This window comes from Micropterus salmoides, unplaced genomic scaffold (assembly GCF_014851395.1).
Source record: "Micropterus salmoides isolate LMB-PRFRI ecotype aquatic unplaced genomic scaffold, ASM1485139v1 Ms_hic_scaffold_16, whole genome shotgun sequence".
NCBI classification, from domain to species: domain Eukaryota; kingdom Metazoa; phylum Chordata; class Actinopteri; order Centrarchiformes; family Centrarchidae; genus Micropterus; species Micropterus salmoides.
Genome location: NW_024040707.1, coordinates 30,966,821 through 30,988,830, shown reverse-complemented (window position 1 = coordinate 30,988,830; position 22,010 = coordinate 30,966,821). Strand labels below are relative to the sequence as shown.

At 41.0% G+C, this 22,010-nt stretch overlaps 1 protein-coding gene across 5 annotated transcripts in view; it reads right to left on the bottom strand.

The window, feature by feature from the left end:
* Positions 1-22,010, bottom strand: part of hdac7a (histone deacetylase 7a) — a 116,250-nt gene that overhangs the window by 70,480 nt on the left and 23,760 nt on the right. The window contains exon 1 of one of the 5 annotated variants that reach the window (XM_038723400.1): positions 11,146-11,192. The exons of the other annotated variants lie outside the window; for them this stretch is intronic. The gene's annotated coding sequence lies outside the window, so the exon portion shown is untranslated. Of the gene's footprint in view, positions 1-11,145; positions 11,193-22,010 lie in introns of those variants that run through there. 5 annotated transcript variants of the gene reach the window in all.

Here is a 22,010-nt window from a genome sequence, read left to right as displayed (position 1 = left end):
GTGCATGATATGACATGAAGTGATATTTACATGTGCCAAGACGACGTATTATTTGAAGGGGGGGAGTAAGTGGGGGGCCCGGGCCTTGTTGATGAGGCTAGCTGCAGACGGGTAGAAGCTGTTTTTGTGGCGAGCAGTTGGTCCTGATGGAAAGCAGCCTCTTGCCTCAGAGTCCTGGAGGCGTGCAGGTCGTGAAGTGATGGAAGATTGCAGCCAATCACCTTCTCTGCAAAGTGAATGATGCAGCCTGCCCTTGTCCCTTGCAGTGGCAGCAGCGTACCAGATGGTGATGGAGGAGGTGAGGATGGACTCAGTGATGGCAGTGTAGAAGTGTACCATCGTGGGGCAGGCTGAACTTCTTCAGCTGCCGCAGGAAGTACATTCTCTGCTGGGCCTTCTTGGTGAGGGAGGTGATGTTCAGCTTCCACTTGAAGTCCTGGGAGATCATGGTGCCCAGGAAGCAGAAGGAGTCCACAGTGGTGATGGCGGAGTCACTCAGGATGATGGGGGAGGGTGGGGCTGGGCTCTTCTGAAGTGCACGACCATCTCCACTGTCTTCAGAGAGTTGAGCTCCAGACTGTTCTGGCCACACCAGGTCACCAAATGGTCAATCTCCCACCTGTAGGCAGACTCCTCCCCACCAGAGATGAGCCCAATGAGAGTGGTGTCGTCCGCAAACTTCAGGAGCTTGATAGACTGGTGACTGGAGGTGCAGCTTTTGGTGTACAGGGAGAAGAGCAGAGGGGAAAGAACGCAGCCTTGAGGGGAACCGGTGCTGATGGTCCTGGAGTCAGAGACATGTTTTCCCATTTTGACCTACTGCTTCCTGTCCGTCAGGAAGTCTGTGATCCACCTGCAGGTGGAGTCAGGCACATTCATCTGGGAGAGCTTGTCCTGCAGCAGGGCTGGGATGATGGTGTTGAAAGCAGAGCTGAAATACACAAACAGGATCCTGGCGTGGGTTCCTGGGGAGTCCAGGTGCTGGAGGATGTAGTGAAGGGCCATGTTTACTGCATCATCTACAGACCTGTTAGCTCTGTAGGCGAACTGCAGGGGGTCCAGGAGTGGGTCTGTGATGGATTTAAGGTGGGACAACACAAGGCGCTCAAAAGACTTCAACCACAAAGGTCAGGGCGACGGGTCTGTAGTCGTTAAGTCCCAGGCTGGCACATGGCATGACTCCAGTGAGGTGTTAAAAATGTCTGTAAACACCGGAGACAGCTGATCAGCACAGTGCTTCAGGGTGGATGGGGAGACAGAGTCTGGCCCCGCTGCTTTTCGAGGTTTCTGCCTCCTGAACAGTCTGTTGACTTCCCTCTCTAGAATGGTAAGAGAGGGGGAGGAGGTGGGGGATGAGATGGTGGACTGTGGCTGATCAGTGGTGTGACGGGGGGTGGTGTCAGGTCTGTCCCATTGTCTTTCACCGCAACAGTAAACTGGTTCAACTCGTTGGCAAGACGTGAGTCATTCATGGAGTGGGGGGATTTAGGTTTCTAGCTGGTGATCTGTCTGAATCCTCCAGACAGAAGCAGAGAACCAGAGAACTGATGTTGTAGTCTCTCTGCATACAGCTGTTTAGCATCTCGCACAGCCTTGCTAAACCTGTATTTTGAACCTGGCCTGGTCTCCACTCCTAAACGCCTCTTCCTTTTCCAACCTCAGCTGTCTGAGCTTAGCTGGGAACCAGGGTTTGTCATTGTTAGAACTCACCCTGGTGCGTGTTAGAATGCAGCTGTCCTCACAGAAGCTGATGTAGGACGTCACAGCCTCTGTAAACTCATCCAGATTGTTGGTAGCAGTCCTGAAAACATCCCAGTCAGTGCAGTCCAAGATCCTCAACAGCTTCACTGGTCCATTTCTTTGATGTCCATACTACAGGTTTAAAGAGTTTTAATTTCTGTCTGTAAGCAGGAATCAGGTGGACCATGACATTTTCAAACAGTCTTGTTTACTGATGAGTGCTGTGCAACCCTGGATGGTCCAGATAGATGGAGTAGTGGATGGGTGGTGGCCAACATGTCCCAATAAGGCTGCAACATCAGCAAGGAGGTGGCGGAGTCATGTTTTGGGCCGAAATAATGGGGAGGGAGCTGGTAGGCCCCTTAAGGTTCCTGAAGGTGTGAAAATGACCTCGGGAAAGTATATAGAGTTTCTGACTAACCACTTTTTTCCATGGTACAAAAAGAAAAACCGTGCCTTATGTAGAAAAATCATCTTCATGCATGACAATGCACCATCTCATCCTGCAAAGAATACCTCTGTGTTATTGGCTTCTATGGGCATAAAAGGAGAGAAACTCATGGTGTGGCCCCCATCCTCCCCTGACCTCAACCCTGTTGAGAACCTTTCGAGCATCCTCAAGCAAAAATCTATGAGGGTGGGAGGCAGTCAAAACAGCAGCTCTGTGAGGCTATTCTGACATCCTGCAAAGAAATTCAAGCAGAAACTCTCCAGAAACTCAAGTTCATTGGATGCAAGAATTGTGAATGTGATATCAAAGAAGGGGTCCTATATTAACATGTAACTAGCCCTGTTAATATGTGTTTGATAGAAATAGCTTTTGATTTCAGTAAATATGGCCTCCTAATGCTGCAAGTTCAGTAAATGACCATTTTCAGTTCTTTACAACCTATAAAATGTTTTGCAACTCTGTTGTGCATAATAATTTGGAACAATGAATTTTGAATTTTTTATTTTTGAAAAAATAAAACAAACCATTGGATGGTTTGTTCAATGAAATTCAAGTTATGCCCTAACGGCTGAAGACTTGAAAATTATACTGACTGTCATTTGCATTGACTACTTAGGAAAATCAGTGTAAAATATAATTTGCATAATAATTTGGAATGCTGTGTACAGTCAAGTTACAACAACTTCCTGTGTCACAGCAAAGGGTGGAATTCGCCGCCCTGCCACCGACACACCATCAACAGAAAACTCACAAGTTTTACAACATTGCTTCGTCGATGTGTTAAGGGTTTTCTGGAATCATCGATTTTTGACAGCACGCCATGGGCAAACCGGTCGCCTGGTAATAACCGTTTGTACAACTTTTAATCATCAATGAGTTTAGACTGCACATCAAAAATTCTAAGTTGATCGGACAAAATTCCTAGGAAGAGTTCGTTAACGCAATGCGAACGGACTGACCCGGTACCGGGTACGTAATCAATTTTCGTTGTTCTAGCTGTTTTCCGTCCAAAAACTGCGGCGCTTTGTGTCCACAGAGATCGTCTGGCAGGCCGCCATCTTGGTGAGGTCGGCTGCGGTCTTTAGTTTCATTTGTGTCACGAGGTATGAGAGCCGAAGAAGAGTGTAGTTTGGCGGAGGCGATCTTTATTGGTCTCTGCTGGCGAACCGTAGGAGCTACAGGATATGCCTCAAATCGTCTCATCGAGACGAACAATATGAGCCCACCCACAGCCTTGTAGGATGTTCTGTTCTCAAGCTGTGAGCCTGTAAAGCATGGGAGTGCTTTTGGTCATTTGTATTGACTGTTTTTATCAATATTTCAATGTTTTGGAAGCTTTATGTTATTTGGAACGTGACTGTATGGACAGAAATAATGTTTTGAAGATAACTACCAATAAAAGTGAACATGGCCAAAACATGGACATTTGCCTGGTATATTTTTGAAAGATTGTGTAATAACTGTTGTATATCAGTTTCTTTTCATCAAATTTACAGTTACAGTTGTATTCTAGGTGTATTAGAAGATATTCAGGTGCATTATAGTCTACCTTAGGATGGTTTTGATGGTTTATTGCATCAAAATAAAGCTTTTTTTACCAGGCGAGGTAAAAATGTATTTCATATCCATGTAGTCTGTAATGGTAAAATAAATATGTTAATCTACAATGGATTTATATTCCTTAGTTTCTGACCTTTCAAAGGAGACCAGAATTATGCGTCTAGGCCTAATGGTTGAGGAGGTATTACTGATTTATTTTGGGTATGTTATTTTAGCCGTTTTTCCTAGAAATAGGTGCCAGGTAGGAAGAGTACAAAGTGTGTAAATCGCCAAAAATGACCATTAAACCAATATTTTTTCGGGTGTGCAGTAAGACACAAGCTACTTAAGCCATTGCCTTGCTGATGGTGGATCTTGAGATTTCCAGTTAGTTAGAATGCATTTTCTCGCTGCAGTGCTAGCCAGTAGAATAAAATACTTCTTGTAAGAGTTCACAGTAACAGAACTCGAGTCCTCCAATATCAACAGTTTTGGGTCCTGGTCAATTTGAGATCCTATTATCTCTGAGGTTAATGCAGTACTATGCTTCCAAAATGTTTCTATAACTGGGTAGCTCCAAAGAATATGAAGAAGATCACCTCGTCATTTTACATCTCTGAAACATGGGCGATTTGTTGGTGTCAATTTTATGTAATCTGAGTGGATTGTAATATGTTCTGTGGAGTATGTTGAATTGAATTTACCTGTTATTCGTGGTGACAAACACAGCCTGTGCCTGCTCGAGAAGATGATTCCAGTTCTTCTCATTATAAGCACAGCCTAGATCTGTTTCCAATTTTTCTTTTATTGAAGTTTTTCCATCTGGTAAATTGTCATTAATGATAGCATATATACAGGATGTCATTCCTCTAGTTGTTGTACATAAATAACCTACTGTAAAAATAAGTTTCGAAAGTCGTTTCTTTTGCGACATGTGGGAAAGTGTCTTTGGAGTTTTCTTTAACCCACTGTCTAATTTGGAGGAATTTGAAAAAAATGTGTGTGGGAAGATTGAATTTTTTCAGACAGTTGTTGGAAGTTAGTAAATGTATCATTAATGTATAAATCCTCAACTGTGTGAATTTGCTTGCCCTTCCATCTTTGTAGTATTGTGTCAGCAATATGGTTTGAAAGATTGGGGTTGCCCCATAAAGGGGTCTTCCTAAGAAATGAGACCATTAGATCTAAAAGTCAATGAGATTCTTGCCAAGCATGAAATGTGTTCAGTATTATAGAGTTATTTGTGAGTGAGGCTAAACATTTTTTGAGCCTATAAAAGGAACTACATTTAAAGTAGTTGTCTTCATCTCAAATTGTTCTATTGAGAGCGATCTCACCTCACTTTTCTCTGGGTGGAGCCAGATCCAAAGTGGGCGGAACTGAGAAGCAAGGTAATAGTTCCTGAAATTTGGTAGATTAACTCCCCCTTTTGAGTATGAGGCCTGTAAAAAGATGAGTGTAACCCTAGGAGTTTTCTTTTGCCATAGAAAGGGGGTCAACAATATGTTCAGATCTTTAAAGAAACTTTTAGGAATCTATTTAAGGATACACTGAAATATGTAGATAAACTTTGGCAGTATATTCATTTTTATTGAATTAATTCTGTCAGTAAGGGACAGTGGAAGATCCATCCACCTTTTGGAGGTCAGATTTGGTATGTTCCAATAGTTTTAAGTGATTCTTTTTGAATAATTTTGTAATCTGTTTTTACGATGGCGAGTGAAATGGTGAGCCTTGGACATACTTGTCGGCAACCTGTTGGAGAAGGCGTTAGAGAGGACACCATTAGTTAGGATATTGGCTTTGGGTGCATTAAAGAGTGTTATAACAGTTAATTAATTTCTCACCAAAGTCCATGGCCTTAAGCATCCAGAAGAGAATACTAGGTTCAATTATATCGAATGCCTTATTAGCGTCCATAGATATTATTAACAGTTTTCCATTTTTTTGTACCGCATCTACAGTCAATTTGCCAAGCTAATAATTTACTTGTTTTATTCCCAAATTCATAATAATGAATAATTTGTCCTGGCCATAGCTGCTTCCTCTTTGTTTGTGCATATTATCGTATAGCATCCTTGTTTTAGTCTAGAGTATTAAGATTTTCTTCACTTTTTGTGTAATGATGAACACTGCTCCAGTGTTCTGATATCTCTTTCCAGTTTAGCTTGTGCCTCTCTATTTTCTTTGACCTTCTGAGCGCTGAATGATAGAATGTGGCCTCTCATATATGCCTTAAGGGCTTCCCAAACGTTAGCATGTGAAGAGGAGTTTTTGAGAGAAATATTTCTATATTAGTGGTCATGTATGAAATTCAGGGTCTTTTAGCATGTAATTTCTAAATCTCCACCTATGAGACGAAGGTTGTGGAGTATTAATCATGCAAGTAAATTTTAAGGCATTGTGATCTGAATGGTTAGCAGCTAGATATGAGTAATCTTTTACTGTGGGCATCATATCCCGTGGAAGTAGGAACATGTCGATTCTGGAGTATGTATTATGTGTACCTGAATAAAAAGAGAAATCCCTATGGTTTGGATTAAGGGATCGCCAATCATCAATTATACCCATGTCCTTCAAACCTGAGTTTAGCACTGTAGCTGCATTTGATAGTGAGGCTGATTTGGGTGATGAGTGATCTAGTAGAGGGTTTAAAACCAAATTAAACTCTCCACCCACTATACACTGACCCTTCACCGTAGCAAGTTTCAAAATCAGATTGTTTATGAATATTGGGTTGTCGAAGTTAGGGCCATATAAATTCACCAGGGTTACCCTGTTCATCAAACACTCAACAAGTAGAAATTTATCTTTTCAACTGAATTTAATTTAAAATTCACTTTCTTATTAATAAGTAAAACTACTCCTCTTGCTTTTGAAGAAAAGAAGGAACAGAGGACAGTACCAACCCAGTCTCTACGTAGTTTCAAATGCTCAGAATCAGTCAGATGACTCTCTTGAATAAAGGCTATATCTACATTATGTCTCTTTAAATATGTAAGTTTTTTTTTTCCTTTTAATTGGAGAATTGACCCCTCTAACATTCTATTAAATGCATGTCAATTGGCCCATAATATTAGTTCAATAAGTGAATCTCCCAGCAGGATATAGGCCCATATCACATAAGACATCTTCGTAGGTGTCTGGAGGAGTTCCTGCTTGCAGTTTAAAAGTAGTGAAACCGTAGTGGTAAGATTCAACCTAGAACAGAAGGTGGTGTTGATATCGACTTTGTGTATGCAAAAACTTCAATAAGAGACCATGCAAAGTCCACAGAAAGATAAACTAAAAACCTGCTGATTAAAACCCCAATAACAAAACAACATTAGGTAGGTAACTTTCTTAAGTAGCAATGGTGGCCTGGCAAGTGCTGAAAAATAGTTGGCCACAAACAGTATACAGGAACATTTTAACTATAGTATTAAGGAGGTTTGGATGAGAGCTCGATAAGTGAAGGCAAAAGGCATGGTCAAATATGAATGTAATCCCATTTTACCATTGATGTACAGAATACAATATCAGACTACATTACTAAATCATCTAACAAAAAGTCTGCAGCCATAAGTGCTCAGCCATAGACTGATATTTATGGGGAATGCAGCACTGGGTCAACAGTCACACCACCAATCAGTCCAAGTTAACATTGAAAGAAACAAAATAAGTGTGACATTGCATGATCAGAGTCTCCCCCTCTCTCTTTTTGGGACCTTATTTGTATTAGCCTACCATTTCAGGTGACTATTTAGTTAACTATTTTATTAACTTTCACTTGTTATTTTTAGGCTACTCACTTAGGTCTTTCAGGAACCTTTGTGCTTCTGCTGGACTAGAGAAAAACTTGAGTGCTCCCTCGTGCCTGATGCGAAGCTGTGCAGGGTAAAGCAGAGCCTATCCATCCTCTTCACGCCCAAGAAACCGTCTCTCTTGCGCTGTAGTCTGGATAAAATGATATCTGCTTGTTCTCATATGTTATCTCTGCTTTGCTTCTGGCGAGCCAGATGACTTTCTCTTTGGCTTACATTCAGACTGCAGGCCAATGTGACCCAAATCCGATTTTCTTGCCCATTTGTGACTCAGATCTGATATTTTTATGACAGTGTGAACAGGCCAAGTCACATGGAATCTGATCTTTTCCAGTTCGGAATTGGGCCACTTCCATATGTGGTCCAAATCCGATACAGATCGGATCTTTTTAAATGCGACCTCAGTCTGGACACTCAGTTCGCATTTGATGTGACTTTGACGTCAATGTAGAGCCACTGTTCTGCTGCAGACGGAGCCGCGCTGAATAAAAAAGCTCCACAAAAAGCCATAATTAAACATGTGGCTCTCTTCCTTCTCTACCTCGCTATCATCTGCTCACAAATTCCTTTTCTTATACCTAAAATTCACCGGACCGGGGCTCTCTTCTGAGTTAAGGCCCATTTATACTCCTGCGTAGGGTCTACGTGCATTTATACTTGTGCGTAGGTGTGTCTGTCATTCTGCAATTACACCCCCAAACACTAGTCGGCAGTAGCGCTGCAGCGTCCACTGTGTTGACTCTTGCCGGCCGAGCAGGCTAACTTCCGGTTTAGCCCTTCGCTAACGTAAATGGGTGTAAAATTGTATACGTGCGGCTGGTGTAGCCTTTTGAAATGTTACCGAGCGAATGGATCACATTCTGATAGCGAAACGAGTCATTTCGCTCGGGTTGCGACGGTCAAATATATTGATTCACTGTGTTACAGCCGCCGTTTTGGCTGTAAAAGTTACTTCAAAGCGCTGGGTACTTCCGGTCGGCTCGGAGGCATTGCGAGGCTACCTAGCCGACCAATCACAGTGCTTACGGTCCACGTCAACTCGACGTGTAGTTACATTTTTGAGGAGGTGCACATCAGGCGACGGCGTAGCCTCTGAGTAGCCCCGTAGCCTACGCCGTCGATTCGATGCAGAAGTATAAATTACCCTTTACGTGCATGCTACGTGTCCAAGCGGGCACAGTGTGGAGAGAGTGAGAGAGAGAGAGAGAGAGAGAGAGACGGAGTGAGTTGTGGGGCAGTAGAGTTCCAGCGCCAGAAACCGCAAAGAAAAGAACAGAAAGTTGTGAACAATTGTCATAATTCGGAAGAAATGTGACCTGTGAGAGGACAATGAAAAACGGGAGTCCCCCGCGTGCTAACCGGAGCTATGCTGCTCCTTGTTTACTTCTGTAGCCTGTAACAGCGTGTGACATCATGTTATTCTTCTGCGCATGCGGGTCACTTTAAGGTCACTTTCACTACAGTTCACACTGGAGTCTGATGTGGGCCACATTTAAACTATAATGTGAACTGTCAAACAAAAAAAATCGGATCTGGGAAAAAAATCGGAATTGAGCATTAAGGCCTGCAGTCTGAACGTAGCCTTTGTCTCTGAAGTTCAGGAATTTGGCAAGGATTGTCCACAGTCTCTCAGAGATTTTTCCAAGGCGGTGTGCCCTCTCAAAAGTAACGGGTGATGTAAAGTCGTCTTCACCCAGTAGTTGTGGTATGAACCGCTCCAGAAAACCCACCATATTACAGCCTTCTGATCTTTCTTGTACGTTCAGTATTCTAATATTTGATCTTCTGCTGCGATTTTCCAAATAATCAGTTTTGTCTTTGAGAGGAGCTATGAGTTTCTCCATCTCGTCAACATGGTCGCGTGTCTTTTATGTAGTCCTCGTTTGCGCCCACACATGCCTCCATCTCCTGTGCTTGTTCCTACAGCGTGGATTCTATTTTTGTAGTTTGAATGTCGGCCGTTTTCTTGTCAGTATGTTTGGTCAGTACCTCTTTAGTTTCCTGAATGGCCTCCAGGAGTTTATTGAGGGACGCATCTGCTTCTTTTTGCCCCTTTGCCATGTTTGCTCTCGGAGCAGCTTGTGAGCAAGTTGAGGTCGGAAGTGCGGTTTTACTTCGGTTTTTATGTCAAATTGTAGCTTGCCATGCAAACATGTAACAACTGTTTCAGTCTTTTGCTAGCATCTAGAGGTTGTGGACAAATAAAGCAGGATAAAAGCAGTAGCCTGGGCCTACCACCAAGAGCTCATTAACACACGTTCACACTGCTTGGCTGCATCCCGGAACTCCTGAGGTTTCCTTTGTTAAAGTCACATAGAAGAATAACTAAGGAGTCCGGGAATGTCCGCTCTACCCACAGAATCTGGTCGGCCAGCGTGCGCAGTGCGTTGTAAACGTTGGCCTGCGTTGGAATGTAAACACCGAGCAGAAAGTAGCTAGCAAACTCGCGGGGAGAGTAAAAAAATTTTTAACTCCGCTTGTGTTGTTCCCCTTATGTTTATGAGTTCTTCTCTGGTGAAAGGGCTCCGGGTATCACAGCAGAATGCGAAGTTAACAAACATAAACAAAACAAACAGAGCACACCAAAATACCACCGCTCCCCTGAGCGGTGCCATCTTGAGAAGATCTGATAAAAAGCCATTTACTCTCACCCTCTGAGACCTACAACTTAAAAAATCTAGCCCACAAAGTCAACATCAAGATTAAAATGAATAAGCAATTTCCTGGCCAAAAGATGTGGCTGGATAGTATTGAATGCAAAATCCAAAAATAAATGCCTGGCATGTGTGCCAGGACTTTCTAGATGTCTGTACAGGAAGTTGGGTAATGTGATTGAGGCATCCTCTAATCCCATCCTAGCTCCAACAGTTCCCCTTTGAACAACCTTTCAAATGACTTTATGACCAGTGATTCCCCTGAAACAAGACACAGTAACACATAGGCCAATGCCAGAGGCCTCCTGCAATCAATCAATCAGTGTTCTTATTTACATTAAAGAACTGAACGTATTTCAGGTCATTGTCTGTATGGAAATCACAACTAACAACATACGTGAGGGAAAGGATAAGTATGTAGTATGATAGGTGTAGAGATGTAAGCATGGATTTGCACATCATGGGTATATGTGCATTTGTGAGTGTATTCGTGTGTGCGCGTGTGTGTATGTATGTACAGTAACAGAGGAAGGTTCATGCATAATGCAGCATGGTCCAGTTCCTAACTCCTCACTGAGTTTCAATAAACATATAGGCCTGCTGTCTGTTAGGTCAGCAGTCTCTCTCTCACTCACTCACTCACTCACACTCACACACAGAACATTTCTTGTATGGTGTTGCTGCTGTTAAAGCAAGTGTTGTAGCAAAAGCAGCAAAAGAAGAGTATCACATAATGAGTGAGATAGAGAAGAATAATTTAATTAACAAACAAAATCTATCTCTCTTTCTACCCCCACCCCCCACGCCCTCAACTCCACGTTGGACTTATGTGATTTGATTATCAGATTTTGATACAACAGGTTTTACTTTATATTCACAAAATTTAAATGTCCACAGAAACAAGAAATTGCGCAGGTATATGCAGACACATCTCGTAAGCAATAAATAAGACACATACCCGTGTTTGTCTTGTAAATATCTGGCTTTGTGGAAACCCCAGCAGCACTTCTGCTTCAGCCAGCTCACAGCAGGATCTATAATTAGACAGAGAGCTACACTCCCCTTCAGTCAGTCATTTTTTACTGTCGGCCACATCCTCTTTTCTTTAACTCCTTCTCTTTCTTTTCCTCTCTCTAGCTTTGTCTCTATTTGTTGATGCTGCTTAAACTCTTGATTTCATCATTTCATTCACACAGTACAAGCACCTTGTGTGAGACCAAATGGGCATTTTTGAGGGTATCTGCAGACTCCATACAGATAAGGCTTTTTAAAGAGTTTATACTTGTTTTAAATGTTGCCTACAATACAATTTAAGACAGAATGAATGCAAACTTAAGAGACAATGTAGTTTAAATAAAACTCAAACTCTAAATGTGCAGAGCAAGAAAAATATAAGCCAAAAATGAATGACAACAACATGATTTCAACTTCTCTTTTACCACAAATTGATGATGTATGTTAGCTCTTGTCAGTGCAGGTTCTTTACAATCCATCCCATAAACAATAGGGATTGTAACCATGGTAATGGGGGAGGTCAGGCTGACAGGAAGTTGAGTCTATAAAAACACAACAATAAGAGAACCAGGGTGGCTTCCTGTTTAAGAGCTGAGTTTAGACTTCCATTTCCTCCCCTCTCCTCCCTCTGCTGTTGTTGTGACGCTGCTGCCACAGTGCCCTTGAGCCCTATGGCAGTAAAGTGCCCCACTGGAATACATGCTCAGACATTCAACCTAAAACAGTCATGGTTTCTCTGACATCCCTCGCCCCCACCTTACACACATTCACACAAACTCCAAATCACTGTTCCCATTCCTCTCAAGCTGGGACATCCATTAACAACTCAGATTAATGTCTACCAGTCGCCCAGAAGGCAACACACTAATGTACTGAACACACAATCTCTCACAAACACACCCATTACAGGAACATGGAAAACTACTAAGTAAACTATTGACAATCCAGTTAAATAGTGTTTCATCTCTTTCAATTGTTTGTGAAACTTAATAGGGCTGAACAAATCTTGTATTATTTGAGTAAATTTGAACCAAGAGTGTATAACTTTGATATACTTTGAGGAACTTAAGGCATTCAGTTTGTGAGTGAAACAACTTGTAAAACAGAGATGCCAAGAACATTGCCGTTGTAATGTAATTTAATTTATTTTTTACACACTATTAAAGGAATAGCACATAATTTTGGAACATATGACATGAGAAGATTGTTACCACTCTTGTGTCTGTATGCTAAATATGAAGCTACAGCCAGAAGATGGTTGGTTTAGCCTAGCATAAAGACTGAAAATAGGAGGAAAAAGCTAGCTGTTAAATAAATTGCCTACCAGCACCTCTAAAGGTAACTAATTGACACGTTATATCTCATATTGTTTAAGCTCTACAAAAAGAGTGTAACAACAACTTGGACTATTTCTTGACCGGGCACTGACTTCCTGAGTCTTGTTGTTGTCACCATGAGGTTGACAAGTAACCCGATGAAACCCCAGGAAATCACTGTGCCTGGTCAAGACAAAGTCCGTCTCTTTAAACTCAAACTACTTTGCTTTACTCTTTTGACCTTTGGACAGACCTTCAGATGTTCTAGTCTCCGCTAACTCTCAGCAAGAAAGAGAATCTGTTTCTCAGAATATCAAACTATTACATAATAGTGTTGTCACGATACTGGAATTTCTAACTTCGGTACAATACCATGAAAAATATCAAAATTCCATACCATTTTAGATACCAAAATTGAAAAATTGATTGAAAAATTACACAACATTGATTGAATTACTGAAGTTACTTACTAAATTATCTAATCAACTTATCTTAGTAAATAAAGTTATTAGTACTGTGTGTTAAGCAGAACAGCATCAGTTAATTCACTTCTGACCTTCCGTCAACATATTTTTCTATCAACTGAAACTCTGCAGTCACTGTGAGTGATGCTGCAGCGGTGTGTGTGTCAATACGCTGTTGGAGGGAGAGAAGAGAAGCACATTTTCAGGATCGATACTGTGGAAAATGAGTATTAAAACCGTTTAAAATATTCAGAATCGATATGTATCAAAACACCATCACATAATAATGTTAAGTTTTCAGTGTTACTGAAAATGTAAATCTGTTTCAACATTGCATTGGTGTTTACAGTATACTTCTCAGCAGATTTCTTTCACTCTAGAACATTTTATGGAAATGTACACAGAAGCTTATGAAAGACAAAAGAGCTTTCGATTTAGAACAACAGTGTGTAAATTATATATTCAAAAATGTACTATTATGAAAAAAGTGTTTGCCATCTGATGCAAGTGCTTCATTTTGGGATGTGTTTATGGTAGTAGATATGAGGCATTTTGCATTTTGTGTGAGCAGCTGGCGGAATTATGTGTAGAGTTTTGAAAAGGAGAGACAGTTTTGAAAACATGTGTAAGCAGTTGTAAAAAACTGTAAACATATGAATTCATGCTTTGTCAGGTCTGTCAGCAAGACCAAACAATGTCTAAAAATTTTCTGAATGGAGTTCGGATCAATCAGGGCTATGCTATGCTAACTTGTTTACGGTAAAGTACAACGATAGCTGGAATAAATTTACAGACACATTTTCTGAACTCACCAGGTAGTTCAACTTCCTCACTTTCTTTTCTCCAAACAATGTCCAGTTTTGTAGTACTAGTCCAACAGAGTTCTAGAACCGGATGTACACAGAAGTTCGCTGCCGTGAAGTTCCAGTGAAGATAAATCAACGTTGTAATACCAAAAACTAAAGTAAAAAGCTAATTTAATAAAATCAGTTTACTCGAAGCTCCTCTCACGAGTAACTGGCGTAGTTGTCAGAGCATAATCCAGTCCGACTACAGGTGTGTATTTGTCCAAAAGCTGCATATCTGTCTTCGGCTTTTCCCCGAAGCTTAGTAGCTCTCTGTTGGTTCTCACGTGTTCTTGAGTCCCTGGACTCCCCCAGCACAACTCTCTGCTGTTCTCCCTCAGGGCGGGGCATGGCTGTCCCCGGGACATGTGGTCTTGGGCCCTTTGCTACTGGGGTTCTTGCCTGCCTGTTGCTGGGGTTGGTGCCGTGCTGTTGTGGCGTCCCACTGTCAACTACATTCTGTGACAGGCTTATGCACACATACACACACACTCACAGACACCTACACATTCACCCACACATAGACACACACACACACACACACACATAGACACACACACAAAATTTAGGTTGTCCATGGTAGAACTATTCTTTGTGCTTTTCATTAAGTTATTTATTTAATTAAACATATTTATTTATAACATATATTTATTTCGCTTGACTGTTTCTCCTTTTCATTCTCCCTCAGTTGTTTTCTTATGTCAGCTGATTATTGCTGTTGTTTTGCTGGTTGTCTCTTTGTTTATTTTGTTGTTTTTTTGCTTGTTTGTTTGTTTTTCTCCGTCCCCACCCCCATCCCCGTTCTCTTTCAGGTATTGCAGATGTCCTTTCTCTGCGGTGTCTGTACACCCAATCCTCATTTCTGCCCACATGTCTGGCCCAGTGACAAATAAATACATAATTAAATAAATAATAAAACAGACAAAGGAGTATATTAAAACTCTCTTGTTAAAGTAAAATCTGTCTTGCACAACATTGTCTCCAGCTCCTCACACTGCATACCAGGCTGCTGGGCAGGACAGGTTAAAAAATAAATAAGTTAGTTTAGTTTAGACTAGAGCAACAATTCTGAGTAATTGTACTGAAATACGTTGATTGATGATGACTGTTGTTTATAACAATTCCTGTTTAGTTAGCACAAAACACGTTCATCAGCATAAAAGTGATTAATACTCGAATAGAGTAAAAGTTGAAGGAACTAGGGTGTATTCACAAAATAATCTACAGAGTTGCTAAATCAGCCTTGTGCAACACAGGATCTCTATGAATAGTCTGGTACTGACAGTTAGGATCACATGCTCTTTACTCTTTGAGCTCTCTTTGTTGCTCTCTCATCATACCTCAGTCCCTTGAGAATACCAACTAAACCATGTGTGTTACACAGAATATCAAACAACAAAGTACCAAGTACAATGGAATGCTTGATCTGATTCTTCAGTCATTCTTAAATCAGATATTTGTTGATTTAAAACATACTTTCGTTAATTGTATTCATAATGAAGTTTAGGTAGTTTTGGTAAAGGAAAAGCAAAGGTATTTGTAGACAATACCTATCAAATAAAGTATTAAAAAGGTATAATTGTGGAGTCGGTACCTAAGTTTATGTTTCAGGTTCTATACTTTATCATGACACCCAGTCTTTCATTTAGTCTCTAATCACTCCCCTTCTTTTAGTTTAATTAAGTTGATTTCAATCTACTTTATTACAGTTCATGAAAAAAATCATTCTAAAGTACATACACTGAACAAAATTATAAACGCAACACTTTTGTTTTTGCCCCCATTCATCATGAGCTGAACTCACAGATCTAAGACATTCTCTATGTACACAAAAGGCCTATTTCTCTCAAATATTGTTCACAAATCTGTCAAAATCTGTGTTAGTGAGCACTTCTCCTTTGCCGAGATAATCCATCCACTTCACAGGTGTGGCATATCAAGATGGCTGATCAGACAGCATGGGTATTGCACAGGTGTGTTTTAGGCTGGCCACAATAAAAGGCCACTCGAAAATTCCCTCTGACACACTTCACCTCATTTCATTCCTCCTCATATCTCTCTTTCTTTGTCATTTTGGATCTCTATCTCTCCACCTATTGCTTTCATTGTCATTCACTCATTCCTTCTCCAACTTATCTTCCTCTTCTTCTCGCTTACTCTTTCTGTCTCCTATCTCTCTTTCTCCCTCCTTCATCCTAAAGAATCCACAGCTGTCTCTCCCATTCAGAACCTCTTGTCTTCTCATAGCAGTTAGCCAGACTGTGGTTTGTGTGTGTGTGGGTGTGTGTGTGTGGGAGTGTTGGCCTGTCTGCCCATTACTGTCGCCTAATAATTTCTATACTTACGTCTTTCTCCGTATGTGTTTATTTATGTTAATTTAGAACATGATCAATCAGCATGACAGCACACAATGATCATCACTAAAAATATTACTCTGCTATTTCCATGGCAACATTGTAACTGCCAGAGCTGGAGTAAATTCAAGTGGGATAATGAGTTTGTTTTACGTACTGTATAAAACAAGGAAAACTAATTGATGATTCATTTATTAATTTAAGATTAACTTAATTTATGATTAAGATCAAGTTTCAATCAATCAAGTACAGCTGCAAAAACATGGCTAAGAGTCTATAGCCATGTCAGAGGCTTTGAGAGGATGTAATTGGTAGGCTACTTGGTGCTTTAAGCTAAATGCTAGCGTCAGCTTGCTGTCTAATGTGTACCTTGTTCTGTTGTACATTCTGGTCTACTAAGAATACAGTACATGGTTTGTGAGTGCAGAAGCTAGTATCTTAATCTTCAGCTAGCATCTTTTTTCATGTTGTAAATTTAGTGTATTGTTGACATCTAGGAAATGTTGGGAATAAGAAAAATGCACTAATTAAAATGAAATAGACCAATAAATGCAATGGAGGACAGTCTTTATGGATGGGATGGAAGGGAAGACATTCAACTTGGGATTTTAGTAGGCAAACATTGTCCAGATGTTTGCCTACTAAAATCCCAAGCAAACATCTGGACAATGTTTGCTTTAAGATTCCACCAGATCTGCATGTAAATAATACAGCCATTTACATGGACGTAATCACAGAATTTGACTATAAAAGTGTATCAAACACTGGAATCTTACAAAAATATGGATGCAATTTATATATCGGGGTTATTCATTATAAAAGTTTTTCCCCACAGCACTTAGGCCAAATGAACAGAAAAACTATGCTACTATGTTTTAGTGTCATTTACAGGTGCTGCTTTTCTCATCGGCTCTCTATGTCAGAATTTTAGCAAGGGCGGGGCTCAGCGGCTCCTCTGCTACACACACACACGGACACAAACATATAGACACACACACGCTTTGTGGCTGTGTTTGCAGAGTTATTGTCTACGAACGCTACAAGGGGGAGCAGCCAGGGGGCAAAAGCGCTTCGGTAGCCGGTCTGAAGACTGCTGTACCGCTGTAATCAACGTAAATTAGGCATAGTTTGTAAATTCTTGTTGACTTAATAATATACTGTCATTTCAGAGTTGGATCTGTTTGTTTGTGTTTCATTTTGCATATTAATATAACATGCACGACCGTGCTGCAGGTCAGCGACACTGGGTGTAATGTTGTTAAAGTCAGCTGCTAGCAAGGAATAACGAGGGAGAGAAGCGTTCTTTCCACAGCTGTAAGTACTGTCATTAGGCCTAGCTATGTCACACTCAGAGATGCAAAGAACATGGTATTAAACGTTGTGAGACCAGCAAAAAAGCTTATAACCGCAAACAATTTTGTATTGAAGTATCTGATAAGAAACATGAAACATCGCCTGTAGAAAGAAACTCCGGCAGCTACTGCCTGTTATGCATCCACTCGGCTGGACAGAGTGGCGTTAATCAACGTTTTGCATTTTGTAAAAGCACTTAAGACTTCTCTTATAAACTTATGTGTAAAACAGTAACGTAAAAGTCGAGACATCACTTGATTTTTTTTAAATCTCAGACAGTGGCGTTAAAAAACATTTTCGTTAAAATCATACTCACGGATGCTCTTATGAATACGCGATAAAAATATAATGGACTCTGTCCTCTCTGTTTGAAGTTCTGCAATACAGCTCTAAGTGCAACATGAGGAAACCCTCCCTCATCCAGCAAAAACACCTTCTGGCTATCGTTCTCATCAACCCGAGCTCATCTCACGCGTTACATATACACACTTCGGAAAAACCGTGGCTATTGTATGTAAAACGGCGATTTTGCCTTGTTATGATAAGCTGCAGTTTGCTATAGCATTACAACACAAAGGAGACTAACCCTACCTGCTAGCACATTAGCCGGTCGACATGCATATATTTACTGACTTATACTGGTTTAGGCACTAACTTCTGTGATGGCTAAGGTTAGGGTAAGTTGCCTCGGGGGGCTATCAACTCCTTAAACACAAACATCACTATAGCTAGCTAGCTAGTTAGTGACCGGAAGCGCTACTAGCATTTCCGGTCATCCCAGGGTGTCATATACAGGAGTCAGCAGGTGAGGCTGGGGAACATCACATCCAGCACCCGGACTATTAGCACTGGAGCCCCCCAGGGGTGTGTGCTCTCCCCACTACTCTTCTCCCTCTACACCAACGACTGCACCTCAAGAGACCCATCTGTCAAACTCCTGAAGTTTGCTGACGACACAACGGTCATCGGCCTCATCCGGGACGGTGATGTGTCAGCCTTACAGATATCCGGTTGATCAGCTGGCTCTCTGGTGCGGTCAGAACAACCTGGAGCTTAACACGCTCAAAACTGTGGAGATGATTGTGGACTTCAGGAGGAACCCCCCACTCTGCCCCCCATCACCATACTCAACAGCCCTGTGTCTGCTGTGGAATCCTTCATGTTTCTGGGATCCTCTATTTCCCAGGAATTGAAGTGGGAGCCCAACACGGACACCATCATCAAGAAGGCCCAACAGGGGATGTACTTCCTGCGCCAGCTCAAGAAGCTCAACCTGCCTAAGGAGCTGCTGATGCACTTTTACATAGCTATCATCCAGTCTGTCCTCTGCACGTTCATCACTGTCTGGTTTGGATCTGCCAGCAAAAAGGACAGGAGCAGACTACAACGGACAGTCAGGACTGCAGAAAAGATCATCGTGCCAACCTGCCCTCCATTCAGGACTCATTTCCAGAGTCAGGAAATAGGCAGGAAACATCACTGCAGATCCATCTCACCCCGGACACAACCTGTTCCAGCTTCTCCCCTCTGGTAGGCGCTACAGAGCACTGTATGCCAAAACCAACAGACTTAGGAACAGTTTCTTCCCACAAGCCATCACTCTGATGAACAGCTGATTTCTGACTCACGGCATCAGGAACTATTCTTGTGCAATAACCCAGTAACTCTGTCTCTAATCAGCCACCTGTTTACTGGCTAACAATTATTATTTATTCACCATTCTCTATTTGAGTGCTGTTCATACTGTTATATTGTCATATTGTAGATGCTGTATACCAAATCCACCTACCTAAAGTCATTACTCCCGCACAAAATACTTAAACTTATTTATTCCAGCATCCTTTGCACTATGCTTCATTGCACTGTGTACATGTGGACATGTATGCATGTATATGTACCTGTCCATACTCCTGCATCCTTTGCACTCTGCTCACTGCACTATTTGTTAATATGTGTATATTGTTTTTGTTCATAGTGTATATTTGTGTTGTCTTTTTCCACCCATGTTTTTGAGGGTGTGTCGGAGTAGCCGCTTGGCGAGCGTTATATGAGGCTCATTTAGCTTTCATCCCTGTGTCATCACAGGGATGAAAGGGAAGCGGCGGGACTACAAACGAGCTGTTTTCAAGAAGTTCAGAGCAGAGTTTTCTGTGGGAGGTGGGAACTCCCTTTGGGGTGGACTTTGAGCTTTTTCACAAAAAAAGGTATATAACTCAATAAGGGAGAGGGAAAAAGCCAAAAAGCATAATACCACCTCTTTAAAACAAATTATTTTATAATCACTGCAGTGTTTGCTGCAATAGACCTAAAAGTGGCTATATTTAAGATGACAAATCAACTTCAATATTTCTCTTTCTAAATAAATAAATTCGAAAAAACATATACAGATAACATAAATACAAATAAAAGTGAACAAGGTTTAGCCTGCCTAAGCATGTTAAATGCAACATTTGGCTGACCCCGGACCACATGTGCGCCGTGGCTGCTGAAGGTAATCGCAGCCATTCCAGTCAATGCTTGTGCTCATACCAGAAGTGCCACAGCACGTCCCAGAAGTGTCCCAGAAGCTGCGCGGAGAATAGGCAGCCAATCTATTTTTGATGGAAGCCGCATCAAGCAGCACAAAGCAGATGAACCAGGAAGTCAGACACAGAAACGGCATAGAGAATCTTGTCAATTTTCAAAATAAAATACCATGTGCAGACTCCCAATCTTATATCAATAATAAACACAGTTAAAACAGACAAAAAAATAAACAATTTAACTATGTAGCCTACTTAACCGTGGTAGAAGCACCAAAACCATTGATAACTGACTGGTTTGCTTTATGTCCTCCTCCTAGGATTATTCCTAATTTATTGTTAATTTATAATTTATTCTCACTCTCTCTCGCTATATATATATATATATATATATATATATATATATATTGCATTATGCAGACAAGTTGCACACTAGTTATGAGCTTTTATGGTATTACAAAAGATTCATATATTCAAGAACTTCCAAACCTAGGTCACATTCCAGTCCTGCAGCTTTGTGCTATTCTCGCTCTAGAAATGAGCTGTAGACACAAACAAACAAGATTCTTTGAAAAATACATGTAATTAGGGCTGGAACTAAAGTTTAATTTTCTTATAGAATAACCTGTTGATTATATTCTTTGTTAAGTGTCATTTAATTTTATGGACAGCATGACCTGTTCACGTGAAGATTTTTTAGAATGAACCAACATTTCTAGCAGACTGCAACTAACATAGAAAAACAAATTTGGTTGCAAAACATTAATGAATGTGTGAATGTGTGACAGCTCACTGACATCTGCCTCCATCTGTTACTTCTGCCTTATTTCAATTTCTCCTTCTTATTTTGTATTTATGTTCTTTTCTTGGTAAAAGTTAACATGTTCCAGGAAGGCAGCTTCATGAATATGCACAGTCACACTCGGCTGTCTGCACGCACAACAAAGGAAGAAGGCATTAACATTCCTTCACATGCTCTGCACACACAGGTCAGGGATGAACACACAGACACAGACAAAAAATAATCCATACATAAATATAGTCATGGAGTCATGGACAATTCAAAGATGATACTGAAACATGCACATATGGATGTGTGTCCCTTTTACAAACACTTGATGATGCCCATGGCCAGGGAGCAGAAAATAACGTCATGATAGGACATTCTTTGCATTTAGAAATGGTGCAAGTTGCTCTTTAACAATAATTACTATTTGTTACACATGAATTTGTACAGAACAAGACTACGTGCACACTGCAGGCCTTAATGCTCAATACCAATTTATTGCTGATCCTATTTTTTGATTTACTATTCACATTATTTTTTAAATGTGGCCCATATCAAACACGGAGGCTATGTGTTATTTTTTTTCCTGCCAAAGTTTCGACAACACTGCCTCTGATTGGTTAGTACTTGTTGCCTCCGTTGGTTAGGGTTGGTTAAAGTTAGGGTTAGCAGTTAGTTAGCATTTGGGGATTCTAGTGAAAAATGGCAGGTAGTAGCAGAAACTACACTAAGCCTACCTTAATTTTGCACGTGTTCAGTATATTAAAGTAAATTTTGGCTGTGTCAATATAGATTTTAAGAAATAAAATTTTGGTAAAGAAGTCCTGTGTGTGTGTGTGTGTGTGTGTGTGTGTGTGTGTGTGCATACAAAAGACAGTCTGCATGCATATAATTATGCATTGTCTCTGTCCTCCACTTCACAGAGTTGTTGAAATTAGCTTGAATCTGGAAAAGTCATTGGAGACCATTCATCATAAACACACACATTCACAGTCAGATGTAAAGGCAGGAGTCCATCCAGATGGGAGGAGATCGCATTACAGCTGCAGTAACAACAAGCTATCTGATGCGAGGTCAGTATCAGTCACCTTGGTGATCTGGAGTGAATGCGAGCCGTCCATTACTCTCTGTTGAGCTTAAGGTCAGACAATATCGAAATACAACGATT